The following is a 17,250-nucleotide window of genomic DNA, read 5'->3' on the forward strand; positions in this document are numbered from 1 at the left end:
CCCCCCCCCCCCCCCCCCCCCCAAGCCACAGGGAGCCAGCCAATGGACACACTTGTCCCCCTGCTAGCCACAAGCGGCTGGCCCCATGAACACCCCTGTCCCCCCTCACCTCCCCAGCCACAGGCAACCGGCCTATGAACCCACCTGTCCCCCCACTAGCCACAGGGAGCTGGCCCCAGAATACACCTGTCCCCCCACTAGCCACAGGGAGCTGGCCCCAGAATACACCTGTCACCATGTGGGGAGGGGAGATAAATCTGACAAGGACCTGGGGAGTGGGAGGAGAACTGGGACTGGCTGGGCAAAGAGATGGAACAAGGAACCAGTGGGGATGGAGACTTTGCGTGGGGTGGTGGGTGAAAAGAGGGCTGTGAGGGGAGGGAGATAGATTGGACAAAGAGCCAGGCAGGGGGGAAGTGGGACAGGCTGGGCAAGGAGAGTGGAGACAGGGAACCGAAGGTGTGAGCAACTGGAAATGGCTGGGGAAGGAGACTGGGACTGGGAGCCGGGCATAGATGGGGGCTGGGTGTGAGGGAGAGGAGGATGGGGAGTAAGACTAGGACTTTCCAGGCAAGAGGTCTGGGAATAGGATGAAAAGCCTGAGGAGTGGAGACTGGGACTGGGACCAGGCACTAGGGGTGGGGAGGAGACAGGACAGGGACAGGTTGAAGGGGATGGGGCAGAAGAGTCTGTGTCCACTAGAGTGCACTCCTCTCTAGAGCCTAGAATGGAACCCAAGATTCTGGAGTCTCACCCTCCCTCTGCTGTCAGCAACTACCTGAGAGACTCACTGGCAAATTGTTCCATCTCCCTCTAGTGCCGGTCCCCATAGAAGATGACAACCTACTTCTGCTAACAGTTACGCCATTAGCTCAAGTGGCAAAGGAGTGTGCAGTGACCCTGCCTGCTATAGGAAACAAGAAGAACAAAACTGGATGGAGCCCACAGAGACCATTGTAAAGTCTACATGAGCAGATTATCTCCAGACTCCGTTGGTGTTAACCTTAGCCAACAAATTGCTCTTATGTGAATCATGCCTCCAGCAGCTGCTGCTTTCTTGAGAGCACTGCAACATATTGCAAAGACCTTCTTTGTCTCACGCTCTAATATAGGTGTTACCGGCGCTGGGAATGACAGAAACCTTTGGTTTGCCAGTAGTCATACCACCCTATCCTGGGGTACCCGTCGCCTCTCACAATGGAGGTAGGTTTGGGCTCGGCCAATACTTGGATAAGAGGCATCCAAGAAGCACGTTGGTGCTGCAAAATGGGACTGACAATTTAATAGATGGCAGGCACCGGTCCTGTGTGTTAATGGAGAACTAGTGCCCCAGGGTATTCCTAAGAGATGCTGTGGTACTATTGGATGAGATGTAACTCCACAGTCCTGGCTCCTTGTGGCTGTTGAATTTGCCATGGCATTTTGTAAGAGCAGAGGTGGCCAAACTCCAATCTGCCTCCCTAAATTCCCTGGTTTGCACTCTCGGGCAAAACTTCAGCAATGGTAAAGCACAATAGCTTCCTAAGTGCATGCACAGTGGCACTGACGGCTGTGCTGATCTGTGGATAGAAGGGATATAAAAGCATATGAAGTCACTGTTAAGGTTTTGTGTCACAGGGAGCTGGCGGATGTGTTGCTTTTGGGTATCTGTTGGTGATGGACAGGAAAGCCTGATGGAGCGCTGGAGTATGTTATTGATAGCATTGTACTCAATGTGAAAGTGGGCACAAGTCTTTCCTCTTCACTCACTTCCATTCTTTCAAGGTGTTGGGCTAATCCCTTGGGACTGCCCCTTGATGCGGTGGGTGGGCTTGTGTGTTCCAATGACGCTCAGAACTATGCCAGCGGGAGTTTGAATTCCTGGCAGGACTCCCCATGCCAGAGAAGTCAAAGGACAGCGAGCAGACGAAAAGCAGCCCAAGTTGGGTTTCAGTGGTGGGCTAACAACGTATCCTCACAAACCAGGGAAGTTATAGAAACACAACAAGGTCAGTACTTACGTGGAGCCTGGTTCGTGGGCTAAGTGACATTTGATGGCACGGAAAGGATTCTGTTGCAGAAAGTTTTGAGTGGATGGAGCGTGTCCTACTGCAACCTTGACTTCTGCTAATCCCAGCATTTGTTTGCTAGTAGTAACCCTTAGAGAGGCAAGGTGGGGGCTGTCACGTCTTTTATTGGACCAGCTTTAAAAGCTGTGACCTCCCCCACCTTATCTCTCTAATATCCTGGGACTGACTCGGCTACAACTACACTGCATACAATAGGAATCCCTGTTAGTTATCTAATTCCTTTTAGTGTCCACACAAGGACCCTGCCCTGGTCTCTAAAGCCCAGATTTTGAATGGTATTAGGCATATACGAAATCTGGGCCTATACGCCTTGGTCAACAGTTAATTAGCCATATCAAAAAGATCGAACTGGCAGCTGCTCCTCACCTCAAACCCAAAAAATTGTTAACTGAAGATTAAATCAATCCAATCAATCCTGCCTGGGATGGAGCTTACCCCGCCCCATCACCTGCAAGGTAAGGGATACAACTCCAGTTAATGAAGTGCTGCACCTGATTAACTAATGGCCTCCTAGCCAGAAGAGACAGATAGGCCTGAGGGAGCTCAGGTGAAGTGAGTTTGTTCCTCTTCTCTGAGGAAGGTCTGGGAGAGGTAGACTAAGCAAAGCTATAGGGCTAGGACTGGCCACTGGAAAAAAAGGGGTGAGATCTAGGGGAGACTGCAGAAAGGGCAGGACTCTCCTATGGAGGGAAGCTCATAGGGGGCAAAGCAGGCCCATGTGGGAGGGAGCCCTGAGATAAGGTTTGTAAGTGGATAAGAAACAGGGCAGAACAATTATTCAGTTTTGATTGGACTTGTTTCCGGTAGGGGCCTGAACTTGGGTGAAGGTCTGGGACCGGAGGCTGGTGGCCTGCAGGAGGTGCTGGAGCTGAAGATAGAGGCAACATCCTGCCCTGACCCATGGGGGAGAATAACCACACCCCTCTTGCCACAAATTGCTAGCTTCTATCCCCTCCCCAAAAGACTGGATAAAGACGGGCCTTGCAACCTTCCCTGAAGGTTAACATAGTCTAGCTACTTCTTGCCAAGGGAGGGCCGGCTCCAGGCACCAGCCTTCCAAGCAGGTGCTTGGGGCAGCAATCTGCAAGGGGCGGCAGTCCGTGTGTTTTTGCCCCCAAGCAGCACACCGAATTGCCACCGCAGACGGCGGGGGCAGTCCGTGTGCCGTTAGGGCTGCATGTTCAACTGCCCGCGGCGGCAATTCGGCAGCAGCTTCTGTCTTCCGGCTGAAGACAGAAGCTGCCGCCGAATTGCTGCCGCCACGGAAACGCGCATGCCGCCCTAACGGCACACACGGACTGCCCCCACGGTCCGCGGCGGAAATTCGGCGTGCTGCTTGGGGTGGCAAAAACAGTAGAGCCGGCCCTGGCCAAGGGTGAAGGCTCCTCTTGGAAAATGCCCTGCTCTCTTATACCGAGGAGGCTGCACCTTTGCTGATCCCAACTACAGCAGTACATGGGGAGAGATTTCACCCCCTTTAATCTGAAAGAGCCAGATCTCAGGCCAGATGGTGTTCAGAGGGCAATATGTTTCCTATCCACAGTGATAAATAGCCAGTCAGTACAGCCCTCTTCAAACATCAGGTGATAACCAAGCACATGGCACTCTCTCTACAGGAGCATAATTGAAGCAAATGGAGAGACTCCCAAAGCTCTCATTGACTTCAGGATCAGGTTCTTTACTGCTTATCTGCCTTGCAGGGGTGTTGTGAAGCTTAATTACATTTGTACAATACTTTGAGGCCTTTGCTGTGATTTGACTGGAGTTTGGAGGATCCGCTCTCCTTTGAGTTTGAACAACAGCCAAAATTCTGGAGCAAAAATGGGGGGAGGAGAAAGAGGCTTATATCACTTGTTGAGACACCACTTTTTAAGCCACAAGGGCCTGATTCTCTGCCCCTGCTATAGGATAGGCATAATTCTCATTGATTTCAGTGGCAGCCTCTGCTGTTCTTTGCTGGGAGAATACAGATTACATTACCCCAGTGCCACACAGTTATGCAGTATCTTGAAAATGGTGGTGTAACTCCCTGGCGAGTATGTGTTACAGGGATTATATGGTGAAGTTGCCTGTGATGACCCAGGAGGTCCATTTCAGCCTGATGATCTTGGTCCTCCTCTGTGCTGATCCACACACACAATGTGAATTGTCACAGTCCTCAGCTACAGAGCTTTAAATCCAGCTATTGTAGCTCGTGCTTTGAACTCTAGAGGCTGGTCTGCGGTTCAATCCCACCGGGTCAGCCAAGAGGGCAGGTGTCACACTGTAACATTCTACGAACCATTAATCCTTCAGTTTCCTGGACAGATAACCTATAAAAGCCAGGGAATTTATATTTACTTTGCTTCCCTCTGACAATGCTTAGTGGTGGCAAGGTTTCAAATGAGCCCTTTGAACAGTGGTTTAAAATTAACTAATTCAAACAGTGGTAACAAACCCGAACTCTACAAGTGCTTGGGATACGTCACTGGGTTAGGGTGTGGGGAGTGAAGGCGTTTAGGGCCTAGCCTCATCTTGTCAAGGGGCTGAATGTCTTCAGCTCCCGGTGAAGTCGAAGGGGAATTGGTCACTCAGCCCCTCCCAGCACTGGGTTCTCAGTGATGCTCTGAGAAGGCTGGTGTAGTGTTCCGTAGAGCGTAGAGTTCATCTGCTGTAAGTGCAGGGGACAGGACCCAATTTGAAGGCCCTTCTGTGCCTCCTGCTTGTTATTTCATGGGATTAACCTGAACTTCTGGTATGCAGATTAGACATAATGGGCTGAAAAAATCTCTAATGCAACTCCCCTTAAATCAGTCACGTTACACTAGGGATGAACTTGGCCCATTACCTTTCGCAGGAGCTCCCAAAAGTAAATGCCATGCACTTTTCCTAGCTGTATTTGTTACTGTGGACTGTAACTGCAGAGCAACTCATTAGCTTTATTTTCAATGTATTTATTTAGATTTACATCATAAAAAGACTCCTATGCAAGGACTCTAGGGCCCCCAACACTTAAATGTACAACATAATAATGCCCCCAGCAGCATTACAAAGCAAACATTCTTACCGGAACAATACCTCAACTTGGCCATCTACAAAAAGCTCCTTTTTACCTCCATCATTCTGGGAACATCTCCCCAGCTCTCCCCAAAATCCGATGAAAGGCGACTGAATGCAATTACTGCCATGTACCAGCAGATGGCGACTGGCATCCTACAAACTCCACCTAAAAGCCTCCTGAACATGGTTCTGTTCTACAGTTGTCCAACACCCCCTTTCAGCAGCCCCCACCCCAGGCAGCTAAAGCAGTCCCACTCTCTCTGCGTGCGCTCAGAGCTGGTCAGTACAGTCATCTTCTCCTCTGGAAGGCTACGCCAGCAAAACATCCAGCCTGTGGGAGGAAAAGATCTTGCAGTGCAAAACCTCTGCATCTTTTGGGCAGAATCTAATGGAAATATAGTGGGGCTGATGTTGCCATGCGTTGAAGCAAAGCCTTCCGTGAGCCACAGCAGGACTGAGAAAGGCTGTGAATACCTTCCAGCTGTCCATACGCCTATTTGTATATAAAGGTCAGCCTGACTCAGTTGCCTCTAGGACAGAAAGCATGGGCAATGCATTGCATGCAGTTGGGGGGAAGCATTCGTAGAGGTGCTGATCTCCAAGTGCAACATTAGGCTGCTTCTGTGTCTTTCCAGAAGGAACTGAAACGTCCCAAGGCATGTTTTAAAAAAAGAATCCAGAACGGATGTGTGTGTCCTGGGCAATAAAACAGGTGAGAATGTCCGTGGGAGCTGCTCTGTTCGCCTGCATACAGGCTGAGATTTAGGACCTCAGCGGCTTCCACCAGTGTTATCTTGGAGGGGCCCCCGAGCCCCAGCCCTCCTTTTTGCCTTTGCATCCCCCCGGTCCCTTAGGAGGGATGGAGGAGGGGAGCATCCCTATGCAATGCCTATGTCTAGCACATACAGTCAAATGTATTCTAGTGACTGAGGGTAAAATGTTCAAAGGCACCTAAGTGACTTAGGCACTGGGAAAATGGGACCCAGGCGCCCAAGTCACTTAGATGCTTTGAAATGTTTTACTCTAAGACTCGTCCCCATAATATTTTATGTGCTGAAGTCTATGCACATAAATATTTGGGGATAAAGTGTATTTATACCCGCAGGCAAGTCCTGGCCCTCACCTCTGCAGGCGTGTGCCTCAGTAGAGGCAGTGAATGGAAACTTGCTTTGAATGAGGGGGCAGAATGGTGGTGCTGTGCATGGGGAGTAGGGGGAGGCTGGGGCTGAGGGGAGGTTGGGGTGTCACACAGAGGAGGAGGAGGAGGAGTGGGATGGGTGCTCTGCAGGGGGAGCGAGGGGAACAATTGAGACTTGGCAGAGGGGGCAACAAAATAACAATAACAATTAATGGAGATATCCCATCTCCTAGAACTGGAAGGGACCTTGAAAGGTCATTGAGTCCAGCCCCCTGCCTTCACTAGCAGGACCAAGTACTGATTTTGCCCCAGATCCCCAAGTGGCCCCCTCAAGGATTGAACTCATTTAGCAGGCCAATGCTCAAACAACTGAGCTATCCCTCCCCTCCAGCCTGATCCTGTGTGCCGTGGTGGATGATCCAGCCCCCCCGGGTCCCACTTTTACCACTGCCCCTCCCCCACCACCTGCACACAGCTGACAGGGAATGACACCAGGGGTGGAAACACAGATCAGCCCCACTATATTTCCATTGCAGGGCGCTAGCCCCCCAGTCCCATTCTGCCACTTCTGTGCCTCAGTATTGCAGAGCCCAGGGCCACAGGGTTCCTCTGAGCAACCGCCCGTAAGGGCTATGTCGGTGGGTCAAGGACAGGATCAGGTGCTCTGCTGCTGTACGTGTTGTTCAGTCCTTCCGCCACACTAATGGCCGGAACAGTCTCAGTGGAGGGGTATCACTGTCATGTCGAGGGCTTGGGAGCAGAATTCTTTCCCCACTAGGGATCTCGTCGCTGCCCAGCTGTGATACTTGGCCTGGGTGTGGAGGAGTGGTTACATTTTCTGTTATATTTGTATGAATCCTCTGCATGCCTCAGTTCCCCACTGTGCTTTGCATTGCTACCCAGTGGATGTGAAAGGATGAACACAAGTGCTGGAATAGTGCGGGGGGGCATGAGGTGTGTGTGTGTCCCCTATCCTAGCTGTCTGGGTGGAATGACTGGGTCACTACAGAGCTGGTTGAGAACAACGCAGATCAATAGAGGATCCAGAGATAATGAGCCCCCCCCCCCCAATGACTGAACAATCGACACAAGAAACCCTAGGAGGTGGGACATGTGACCTCAGCTGGAGAACAGACGGGCAAAAGTGTCAGGCAGCTGGAGTAAGGGCTGTCCTTTGGAGGCACCCAGCAGTTCACACCTGGGACTAAGGCCAAAGAGCCAGATGGAGCTGATAGCAGCCTTCATTGCACTGGCTTGGCCAGGATGGACTATATTGAACCTTTGCCTCTCTGTGATAACCTAAGGACTGTCAGCTTCTGCAGCCAGGTCACGAATACATTCTTACCTTGTTTTGGAAAGGCTGCCACTGCCAATTCACACTGAGAGCATTGTGCCCTGAAGGGGCCCAGGACAAGCCTCAGCTGGATTCACTGCAGGGAGCCAGAGGGAGAAACAGGGTTTGCTGGGGCCTGAAGGCCCAGTCTTGGTGGCCATGGGCCTGCCCCTGCAGAAACATCTGTGTCCCTGAGATCCGGCACACTAAAGGGGTCATTCGCAAGGTACTGGTTACTGACTGGGGCATAGACCAGACCCTGTGAATCCACAACACTTGGCCTGGGTGCTGGGTTTTGGCCCTTGATAATTCTGTATAATAATTCTAATTTTAAAGAAAAAGAAATTCACACACCAAAAACTTTGTGAACAATAGGTTAAGGATGCTGCATAACGTTGCCCATTACAGATACTACATATCATGAAAGCTGCCATTAATAAAATCTAAGGGTTAAAGTATAGAAATGAGAAACGCTGTATATACCCTTACGGGAAATATATGGGCATTAGGAAAAAATGTATGAAGATCCACCTTCGACATTTCAAGAACAATCTTAACACTCTCCCTCCCTCCCATGTCAGAGCAGACGTGGCAGTGACTGCTGTAATTTAGGTGGCTCGAATGTTTCCAGTCTCACCTATTTTCACTTGCTCAGGATCCTGTCCAGTCTCTGGCCCTTTGGGCGGTTTCCCAGGTGTGGTCTCTGCCTGAAGCGGACTCCTTGTTAGCAACGGTCCCTGGGGCGTTTGTGGATAGAGGCGGCTGGAGCAAACCTCACACCTTTTCTTTGTGGAAAACCCTCTTTTACCTGCTCTGCACCCGGGAGGGTGGGAGGGGGGTGATCTGGGGGGAACGGGCCTGCATGCTTCTTGGGGACAGGGTCTCTATGCAGGATGCGGCTGAGCTGGTCAAGGGCCCGGCTAAACGATGCACCCAGGGTAGGGTGCAAAGGGCTGGGGGACAGGGCCTGCAATGGCACGTTCCCTAGTCTGCAAATGACCTTCCAAACATGGCGCCCAGCATTGGCACTCTCCCTCCATAACTGCCCTTTTCAACATGGCGCCCACCCCTTCCACGCCCCGCTTCGATTGCCCTTCCCAATATGGTGGCCGCATTCGTACTCTTCAGTGACCTTTCCAATATGGCGCCCTTCCTTGCCCTCATGCTCGACCAACATTTGCCTTTCTCAACATGACAGCAACACCCTTTCCTGTGCGAAAACTGCCCTTCCAAATATGGCGCTCAGCCTGCCCTTGTTTCTTTGACCTTCCAATCATGGCGCCTGTCCTTTTTCATTTGTGTCCCTGCTGGGACTGCCCTTTATGGCTACTCGTTTTCTCCCTGCCGCTGCCCTTCCCAATATGGTGCCAGGTTTGGTTAAACCTTCCTACAGGCCTGTTTCCCAGCGGTGTAACCTCCCCAATATGGCCCCCAGACTGGTCCCCTTTTGCGTGACCTTCTCAGTATGGCGCCTTTTCCGTCCCTCTTCTCACGTGACCTTCTGAACCCGAGTTCCGCCGCTCCCGTGTCACGTGACCTGGCCGGCGCGCGCCTGCGCGCTGCGCTCCCCCTCCCGGCTGGACTGGAGCGGTGGCGGCTGCGCTGCTGCCGAGCGGAGTGAAGATGGCGGCGGCCGAGGGCGGCTCGGGCTCCCGGTGCCCGCTGCTCTGAGGGGGGTTGGGCAGCGCGGCTGCGGAGCAGGGGGACGGGCCCCGGCTCCCGCCTTTACCCGGGCCCTGCAGAGAGCGAGGCGGCGGCGGGGAGGTGAGTCCCGCCGGGGGGGGCGGAGCGCCGGCCCGGGACGTGGGGGAGGGGGCCCGGCCGGGGGCGACTGGCGGGGCCCGAGAGCCAGTGCGGGAGGGAGGTGCCCCCGGGGCTGCGGATGGGGGGGGGTAGGGTCCCCACGACGGTGAACCCCCCAACTGTGTGGTGGGGGAGGGGATAGGCTCTCTAGAGCGGGGGACCCCCATGTGTGTCAGGGGGGCTGGGAAGGGAGATAATTCCTAAACTTGGGGTGGGGGGAAGGGAAGGAAGAGAAGCTCTGCTTGGGGGGGCTGGGGTGGGAAGAACCCCTAAGCTCCCGGCCCCCAAACCAGGCTCTGATTTAGGGGAGTGGAAACCTGGAGCAGACGTGTCCTCTCCGCGCCTGGGGGGTGGGGAGGGGTCTGAGGCCTTTATGTGCCTCCTCCTGCCCCCAGGTCGGGGGGGGGTAGAGGGGGCTTGCAGCCTCTCAGCAGGGCTCAGAGCGAGGAGGTGATTGTGGAAGCACCTGCAATGGTCTCTGGTGTTTCCCAAAGAGGAACTAGCTCTGGGGTGTGTTCAGGAAAGACCTGTTCTGCTCTGGTGTGAAGGTGCCTGCTTTTAGGGAGGGAGGTCGGGAAGGGGGGATTAAACAGCAAATCCGGGGACAAGAGTTGGAGACACTGCTCATCCCATTTGTTAGAGAAGAGTTTGAGTTCTCTGTGTCTGACGAAAGCTGTTTATTTTTGCTGTCTTTGATACAATGCTGATGACGGAGTTACACTCCAGATTACACACCGCAGCTCCTGCCAAAACCTGGTCAGTCAAGAGTAGTCTACATATAAGGCATGATTCTTTAAGTTTCTATTTTGATTGCTATGCTGAAGGGGAGGATGGTTCTGCTCCAGCATAGCATAGTGCTTGTGTGAGGAACAATTGCGCTAAGATTCCCATTTGCTTTCTTTTTATTATATTACTCACTAAACACTAACTTCTGAGAGGATGTCGCAACTTCACCATTTTAGGAATAAGGAAAAAGCTTGTTCCTCTTCTCAGTATATTCATTGTCTGGGATATCGTTAGCAAAAGCACATTCTGAGAACAGGGATTTCTTCCAATACATTCTGTTTGTGTGAAGGGCATTAAACCCTGATTGTACTAATGTCTTGGGACAGCCAAAGCTGTCATAAAATTGGGATTTCATTAAAAAACACAAACTTCAGCAATGCAGCACTAAGCATGAATTTCAGGTAACACAGATCCAGACTATCAGGATTGAGAACTTGTGCTCACTTGTAATCTTTTTCATAACAAGGCTGGTGTTATAATGAAGCCGCCAGTAGAAATGGCATTTTATATGTATAAAAATAAAGATGAGTCCAAAGAAAATATTTCGGATCCCTGGAGAACTTGGTGTGAATTCAGAATCTAAACTAGGCTCTGCATTTTGTGCCTTGGGTCTCTGTGGTAATATATATGTTGGATTTAGGAAACTTACATTGTGTTAATGCTAGTGGTGAACTGACACCAAGTTGCGGGGAGGGAAGGAGGGTGTAATGCAACTCCCATCTTTTCATGTACTGTGTATTTATACCTGCCTACTGTATTTTCCACTCCATGCATCTGATGAAGTGGGTTTTAGCCCACAAAAGCTTATGCCCAAATAAATTCCTTGTCTCTAAGGTGCCCCAAGGACTCTTCATTGTTTTTGCTGATACAGACTAACCCGGCAACCCCTCTGAAACCTATAACGTAAACAGCAAGCGATGGTAGCATAGGTATTACTTTACATTATCTACCTTCTCTGGCTTACTTCTGGGAGTCTGGTTCGCTGGTGATATTAGTGAAGAAGGGCTTTTTGTTAGAACGATGAACTGAATAGTATTACTTCAGTGGAATTGTCTCAAAATGCATAGCTCTTACGAGGGTTAGTTACATTGTATTGCTGTAAGCAAGATGGAACCAAGCCTCTCTGCCTGATGTATTTTGCACAGTGGAATTTAAGTTTGAAAACCTAACATATTCCATCTCTGAGAGCAGATGTCTTTTTTTCATGGCCTCCGAGGCTGAGTGTGGAACCTTGGCACCTTGCATTCCTGATTTTGTGATCCGATCTCTGCTGTTGGAGGTGTTGGGAAAAGAATGAAAGGCATAGGAAGCCTGACTGTATTGAAATGTGTGTGTCTGTAGTATATGGTATCCGTTTGTTGTAACTATTTCCTGCTTATAAACTAACCCAATTGTGGGACTTCTGTTGTGAGGCTTGCTTAATGCCTATTGGTGGGCATATCATTTGCATTAAAATGGTTTCAGTTATAGTGAGAATTGTTTACACTGCAGGCCAATAAATGGTGGAACCTTGCAAAAGAAACACTGTTTATTTGGCTAGAGAAAAAACAGATTTGATCTGGGCATGGTCCTTTCTAAAGGAGTGGTTGATTGCACTTGAGATACCAGTACTAACCTAAATTCTAAACCGAAGAGTAGCAGTATTCAGCCTTTAAGAGCCGCCTTGCCAGCTAATGGCACCACAGAGCTGGAAAGAATCAGTGTACGATGCCCCAGTATTGTGTGCATTATGAAGTCACATCTATATGATGACATTGCATTGTCATGACAAACTGAGGCAACATCACAATACAATGATTATAATCAGGGCATGAAAAACTTATCTGACGTGCTAATCAGAAGACTAAACCTGCTAGCTAGATGCCATGGTTCAGGGACAGTACTTTGATGAGAAGTGATATCCTAACCCAGCTTCTGGGGAGGGAAGGATGCTGGGATTCTTTCCAGGGTTTTGTCCCTGGACCTTACTTGGGGAAGGGTAGGGACCTCTTTCTTAATAAGAGATTACATTGTAGCATACAATAGTGATCGTTTTCAGTGCTGTGTGCGCCGTTTCTCTCTCATACGCTCTAACAGCAGCAGGTATAATGGTAAAACAAACTGAGCTTTCTCTCGTCCGCCTTTACTGTCTCTCGATAAATAAACTCTCTTGCCAGCACTCACATTGTCAACTTCAATAATGGATTTTTCCATTCTCAGAATTCAAGAAAGTTGTAAAAGAACCTTTTTAAAGAATGAGGCTCATGCGCAAAGTGGACACACACATTGTAGCTGTGGTTAAAATACAATATCTCAGATCATTCATTGGTAGTAAGGAGCCTGGATTAAATGTTACTTGGAGGATTTTTGGTAATTGGTATTAGAGGATACTACTTCCACTATTTTTGTTTGAATTGGGGCATTTGTTTGTTTTTTGTTGGTGAGGTGCATTTGGCAGTCCTTTCGTTAGAATATTAAAACAGTCTGGCTCTGTATTTAGTTTGAGTTTCTTTCCATATGTTTAATGGAAAGAGTGACACGAACTGTAGTTGGCAGGGGACAAGGTACACATTTCGTGTGGAGAGAGGAGGCTTATTATCAGCTCATGCCCAGAATATGAATGTTTTTTTAAATGTGTGTGTTCAAAACTTCAATAAACTTAAATTGTACTTTAGTCAGCTGAGGTAATTGCCAATTTTTGCTGCTTCCACAGCTTGTGACCTAGGGTTGCTTACCAAGGTTACCAGTCTATATAAACACACCTTTGTGGCAGTGTGAAGTTTTCCCCCCTGTATTTGGTTATTAGAGAAATTTGTCAGAAGATAGGTTTCAAAGTAGCAGCCGTGTTAGTCTGTATCCGCAAAAAGAGCAGGAGTACTTGTGGCACCTTAGAGACTAACATTTATTTCAGCATAAGCTTTCGTGGGCTACAGCTCACTTCTTCAGAAGATATTGATTCATGTCTCTAACAAATTTATAAAAAGAACAGGAGTACTTTTTGCGGATACAGACTAACACGGCTGCTACTCTGAAACCTAACAAATTTATGACATTAATAAACACTGATGAATTTCATAGTCCCATTGGCTTTTAAAAGACACATCTTTCTGATATTGGACATGGGCTTAAGAAAACAAAGTTTGGCATATTGTCTCAAATAGTTGAATTTTAAATTTCCTTTCCAAAATACTTACATATAGCCCAGTGAGACATCTGTATTGTTGTTAAAGTGGCAATACTGGGCTTGGTATCGTGCAAGATGCAGAAAATATTGTCGCTGCCCATAGGCGTTTACAATCTAAAGTGCCATGAATGTCCTAGAGCTTCAGTTCATTCCCATTAGATTGTTTTGTGGTATGTCCTCTTCCCTAGTTTGCTAGAAACCATTGATATATGTGTGTTCCTCTAGCATGGAGATGGACACCACCCAAATGCCTGTAAATACAAATTTGAATTTACCTCCCATCTAATGTGAATTGAAGTATGATTTATACTCCAACAGTCTGTATTGCTTCACATGACTTGGATGCATTTTAAAATGTTTGTCTGGTTTTTGTCCTGTGAAGTTCCTGAGTTCCATAGTGGACTGGGCATTCATTGGTTTTAGGTGGGTTCTTAGTGTTACCTGAATTAATTTTTGCTTGCTTGTGCTATGTTTGTAACTGTACCCCCTCTGGCCGTGATCTTGTCAGATCTAATAAGATCAGTAGTGTTAATCTGGTCATTACTTTGACGAGGGGCTTCTAAGGACAGCCCAGAGTTCTGCAGGAAATCGTGTTGGACTCAGAGAGGAAGGTGTTACTTAGTGAGTCAGTACTGAACCAGTGCCATAGCATGATGTGTGGAGGTACTATGCTGATTGTGTACTGGAAGAGATGTAAAAGCAAGGTTTTGCAGTGAAAGTCATTTTTCACAGTGGTAAGGATATACACCCTGATGTCTTGGCAAAATTCAAATTTGGTAGGTGTACATTCTGCCTAATTAAAATACCCTCTGTGGGTTGAAAAAATATTAATTTTGCTGGCACAGAAGGGATATACTGTCTTAGGCCTGGTCCACACTAACCCCCCACTTCGGACTAAGGTACGCAAATTCAGCTACGTTAATAACGTAGCTGAATTCGAAGTACCTTAGTCCGAACTCACCGCGTCCAGACGCTGCAGGCAGGCTCCCCCGTCGATGCCGCGTACTCCTCTCGCTGAGCTGGAGTCCCGGCGTCGACGGCAAGCACTTCCGGGATCGATCCCAGAAGATCGATCGCTTACATCCGGACCAGGAAGTAAGTATAGACGTACCCTTAGAGGTGGATGCATTTCATTACATATGTTCACCCACCTACTAGTATTCAAAGTGATTTGGGATCCTTCAGGATAAAAGCCACTGCATAAGCATAAAGTTTCTCTATGAAAGGTAGGGACTCTTTATTCAATATGACTGAATGTGAAAAAGCAGCAAATCCATCTTTCTGTGTACTGATCAGAAAAACATGTACTGGATTCAGGTGCCAAATTTTGTAAGTGCTTAAACAGTGATATTTTGTTTGCCGGGGGGCCTGGTACTGCCCATTTCTAAACTTTTATCACACTGGAATTGAGACTAGGCACCATGAAAGAGGTGTTTTATAATGTGTCCAAAGTCCTCAAACTGCTCCTGTTTTAAATCATAACAAATTCTTACACACTTCTAGTGTACAGGGGGAACTATGATAATACAGGTGTTTCATTTGTTTTTATAAATTTTTGTGAATACCCTTGGACTGAAATTTTCAATTCTTTTCTCTGTGAACTCCCAGTCACAAAGAAAGGGGCTGTTTGCATTTGGAAGATGAACCTTCTTTGAAAGGCTTAATTCTTTAGAAATAAGCTATATTTTTAGAAGGCCATTGGTTTACTCCTCTGACTGATGATCTGTGTGATCTGACACAAATTCTAACAAGGCTTTTGCTTGTGAGAGTTATGGTGGTAATCTTTTTTTTTTTTTTAGACAAGTGGATGGAAAATCACTAGTCTTTGTGTCTCTTGGTTGCTTTGTCAGTTAAATTTCTTTTTTTAGAAAAGGAAGGTGTCTGTGTTACATTTGAGTAAATACATTTACAGACAAGTGGCAGTGGCTTTTTTACCCTTTTTACATGTTCCAGTCTATGGAGTCAAGTATATGAGCTAAAATTATGTAGATTAAAGGTAGCAGTTCAAGGGATAAGTGGGAAGTTAAATTTTCTGTCTTGGTGAATTTGTACTGTACCCCTTCCCCACTCTTAGACCCCCCCCAATCTGCTTCACTCTGGGGTAGCTCGATGAGTGTAGTAACAAACTATTATGAATTTGTAACTGTAGACGCCCACTTGAGTGTGATGATTCTGGGCCAAGCATTAGCCTGTTCCAGGAGTACCAGAAAGTGTAACTCCGAGACCTATAAACTGTGTAACAGGTGTGCGGGCTGTCTCCTGTCACTGATGCCTGTTTCAGAGAACATCTTGGACTACAAACTTTTTAGATCAGGTGCTGTTGTGTGCTATTAGACATCGTCCTGTTTCGTCCCAGTAGTTGATGAAATGATCCCACATATATAGGTCATTTTGATTGTAGCCTCCTGATCACCCTGCCTTTCTAACAATGGGGAGCTAGGAGTCAGGAGATCTAGTTTCTAGTTCTCCGTGCACCCTGGTTTGCCTCAGTTGAGCACTCTGTAAAATGGGGATACTTTGTGAACTCTTGAAAGATCTTTGGATGAAAAGTGCTAAATAAATGCAATAGAAGACCAAAAGTTAATTATTGAATTTGCCAATGGCCTGAGTAATTTATTTCTAGTATTCTTAAAAAAAAAAAAAAAAGTTTCTCAGTGTGTTGCCTTTATAGGACATTTTGCTAAAATGTTATAAAAATAATCTAAACAAAAACAATTCTGAAAATAGTTGAGACAGGAGAGAGAGAGAGAGAAGCAATATATACTTGTCCAACTTGTTTGCTACATCTTTCCTCTTTTGACAAATCTAATTAGAGAAAACGAGCTGTTGTAAAACTCAGAATCCGTAAATTACTAATGAGAACTAGTGACCTGAAGAATAGCTCTGAGTGGCTCAGAAGTTTGTCTTTCTCCCACCATCAGAAGTGGATCCAATAAAAGATAGCTCACCTACCCTGTCTCGCTCAACAATCTAACTAGAAATTTAATCTGTGAATTGTCTCTAGTATTGTACTGAAGCTGGATGTTTGTACTTAACTTTAATTTCACATTTTTGTAGATTTGGATTGTGTTGTTCTATTAACGGGCCAGTCATCTCTTGACCTGTCTTAGTCACTGGGCTGCTTGTATTTTTCTCATTGTCCTGTCCTCCTCCCTCTTACGTGTGTAAAGATCTGATATAAACCTTAATGTCAGATCTGTCCATGCATGTGCCTGATCACAGAGGAATCCAGAAAAAATTACCACCTCATAATGCGGAATAGCCATTGTATCTCTATAACTCACCACCCTTAGGGCCAATTTGTTGTACTCTTCATCTTTGTATGATGTTTGGCTGGCTAGTGAGCTAACGGGGGTGGTACTTACCCTTCTATTCCCCATCTACATTACGTCCTTAAGAATCCAAATGAATCACTTCTGACTTGCCTAAAGTATATCAACACTCCAAATGAAACCAGTGTTCCTTCTGAATCCTGTTTACAGAGCTGCTTTTCCTCCTGCATGCATGTGTAGAAATACCATTGCTAGTCATGTAAGAAACATCATTTTTTAGCAGCCTTAAACTTCTAGCACTAGAAGTTTTAGCTCTTCCAACTTCTATCGCTAGTGCAGAGTTTATTGATGGTTAGCATAAGGGATTCCAGACTGCCAGCTACAGAGTTAATGGTAGCTTGGCAGGATTTTGATATGTAAGTAGAAATGTTGCCTTACAAGTCAGTCCAATATTTGTTAAATTGTAGTTTGACTGTTGTAGGGACACATGGTGCAGTCATAATTACATGCATCCAATGTCCCTGCAACAATGTACTTGCCTAGTGCATATAGACCCCAATGAAGAGATGCAAAATATCTTCCCTTCTGAATTGCAGTATACTAAATACGTGTAATTTTTTATTTACAGATTAGCGATCCAAGTATTT

The 17,250-nt window shown here is 47.4% G+C and overlaps 1 protein-coding gene across 1 annotated transcript in view; it reads left to right on the forward strand.

Moving 5' to 3' along the window:
- Positions 1-9,179: 9,179 nt before the first annotated feature.
- Positions 9,180-17,250, forward strand: part of FBXO42 (F-box protein 42) — a 96,607-nt gene continuing 88,536 nt past the window's right edge. The window contains exon 1 of the mRNA XM_024206409.2: positions 9,180-9,343. The gene's annotated coding sequence lies outside the window, so the exon portion shown is untranslated. The remainder of the gene's footprint in view (positions 9,344-17,250) is intronic.

The sequence above is a fragment of the Terrapene carolina genome, unplaced genomic scaffold (genome assembly GCF_002925995.2).
Source record: "Terrapene carolina triunguis isolate 2854851 unplaced genomic scaffold, T_m_triunguis-2.0 Scaffold714, whole genome shotgun sequence".
NCBI classification, from domain to species: domain Eukaryota; kingdom Metazoa; phylum Chordata; order Testudines; family Emydidae; genus Terrapene; species Terrapene triunguis.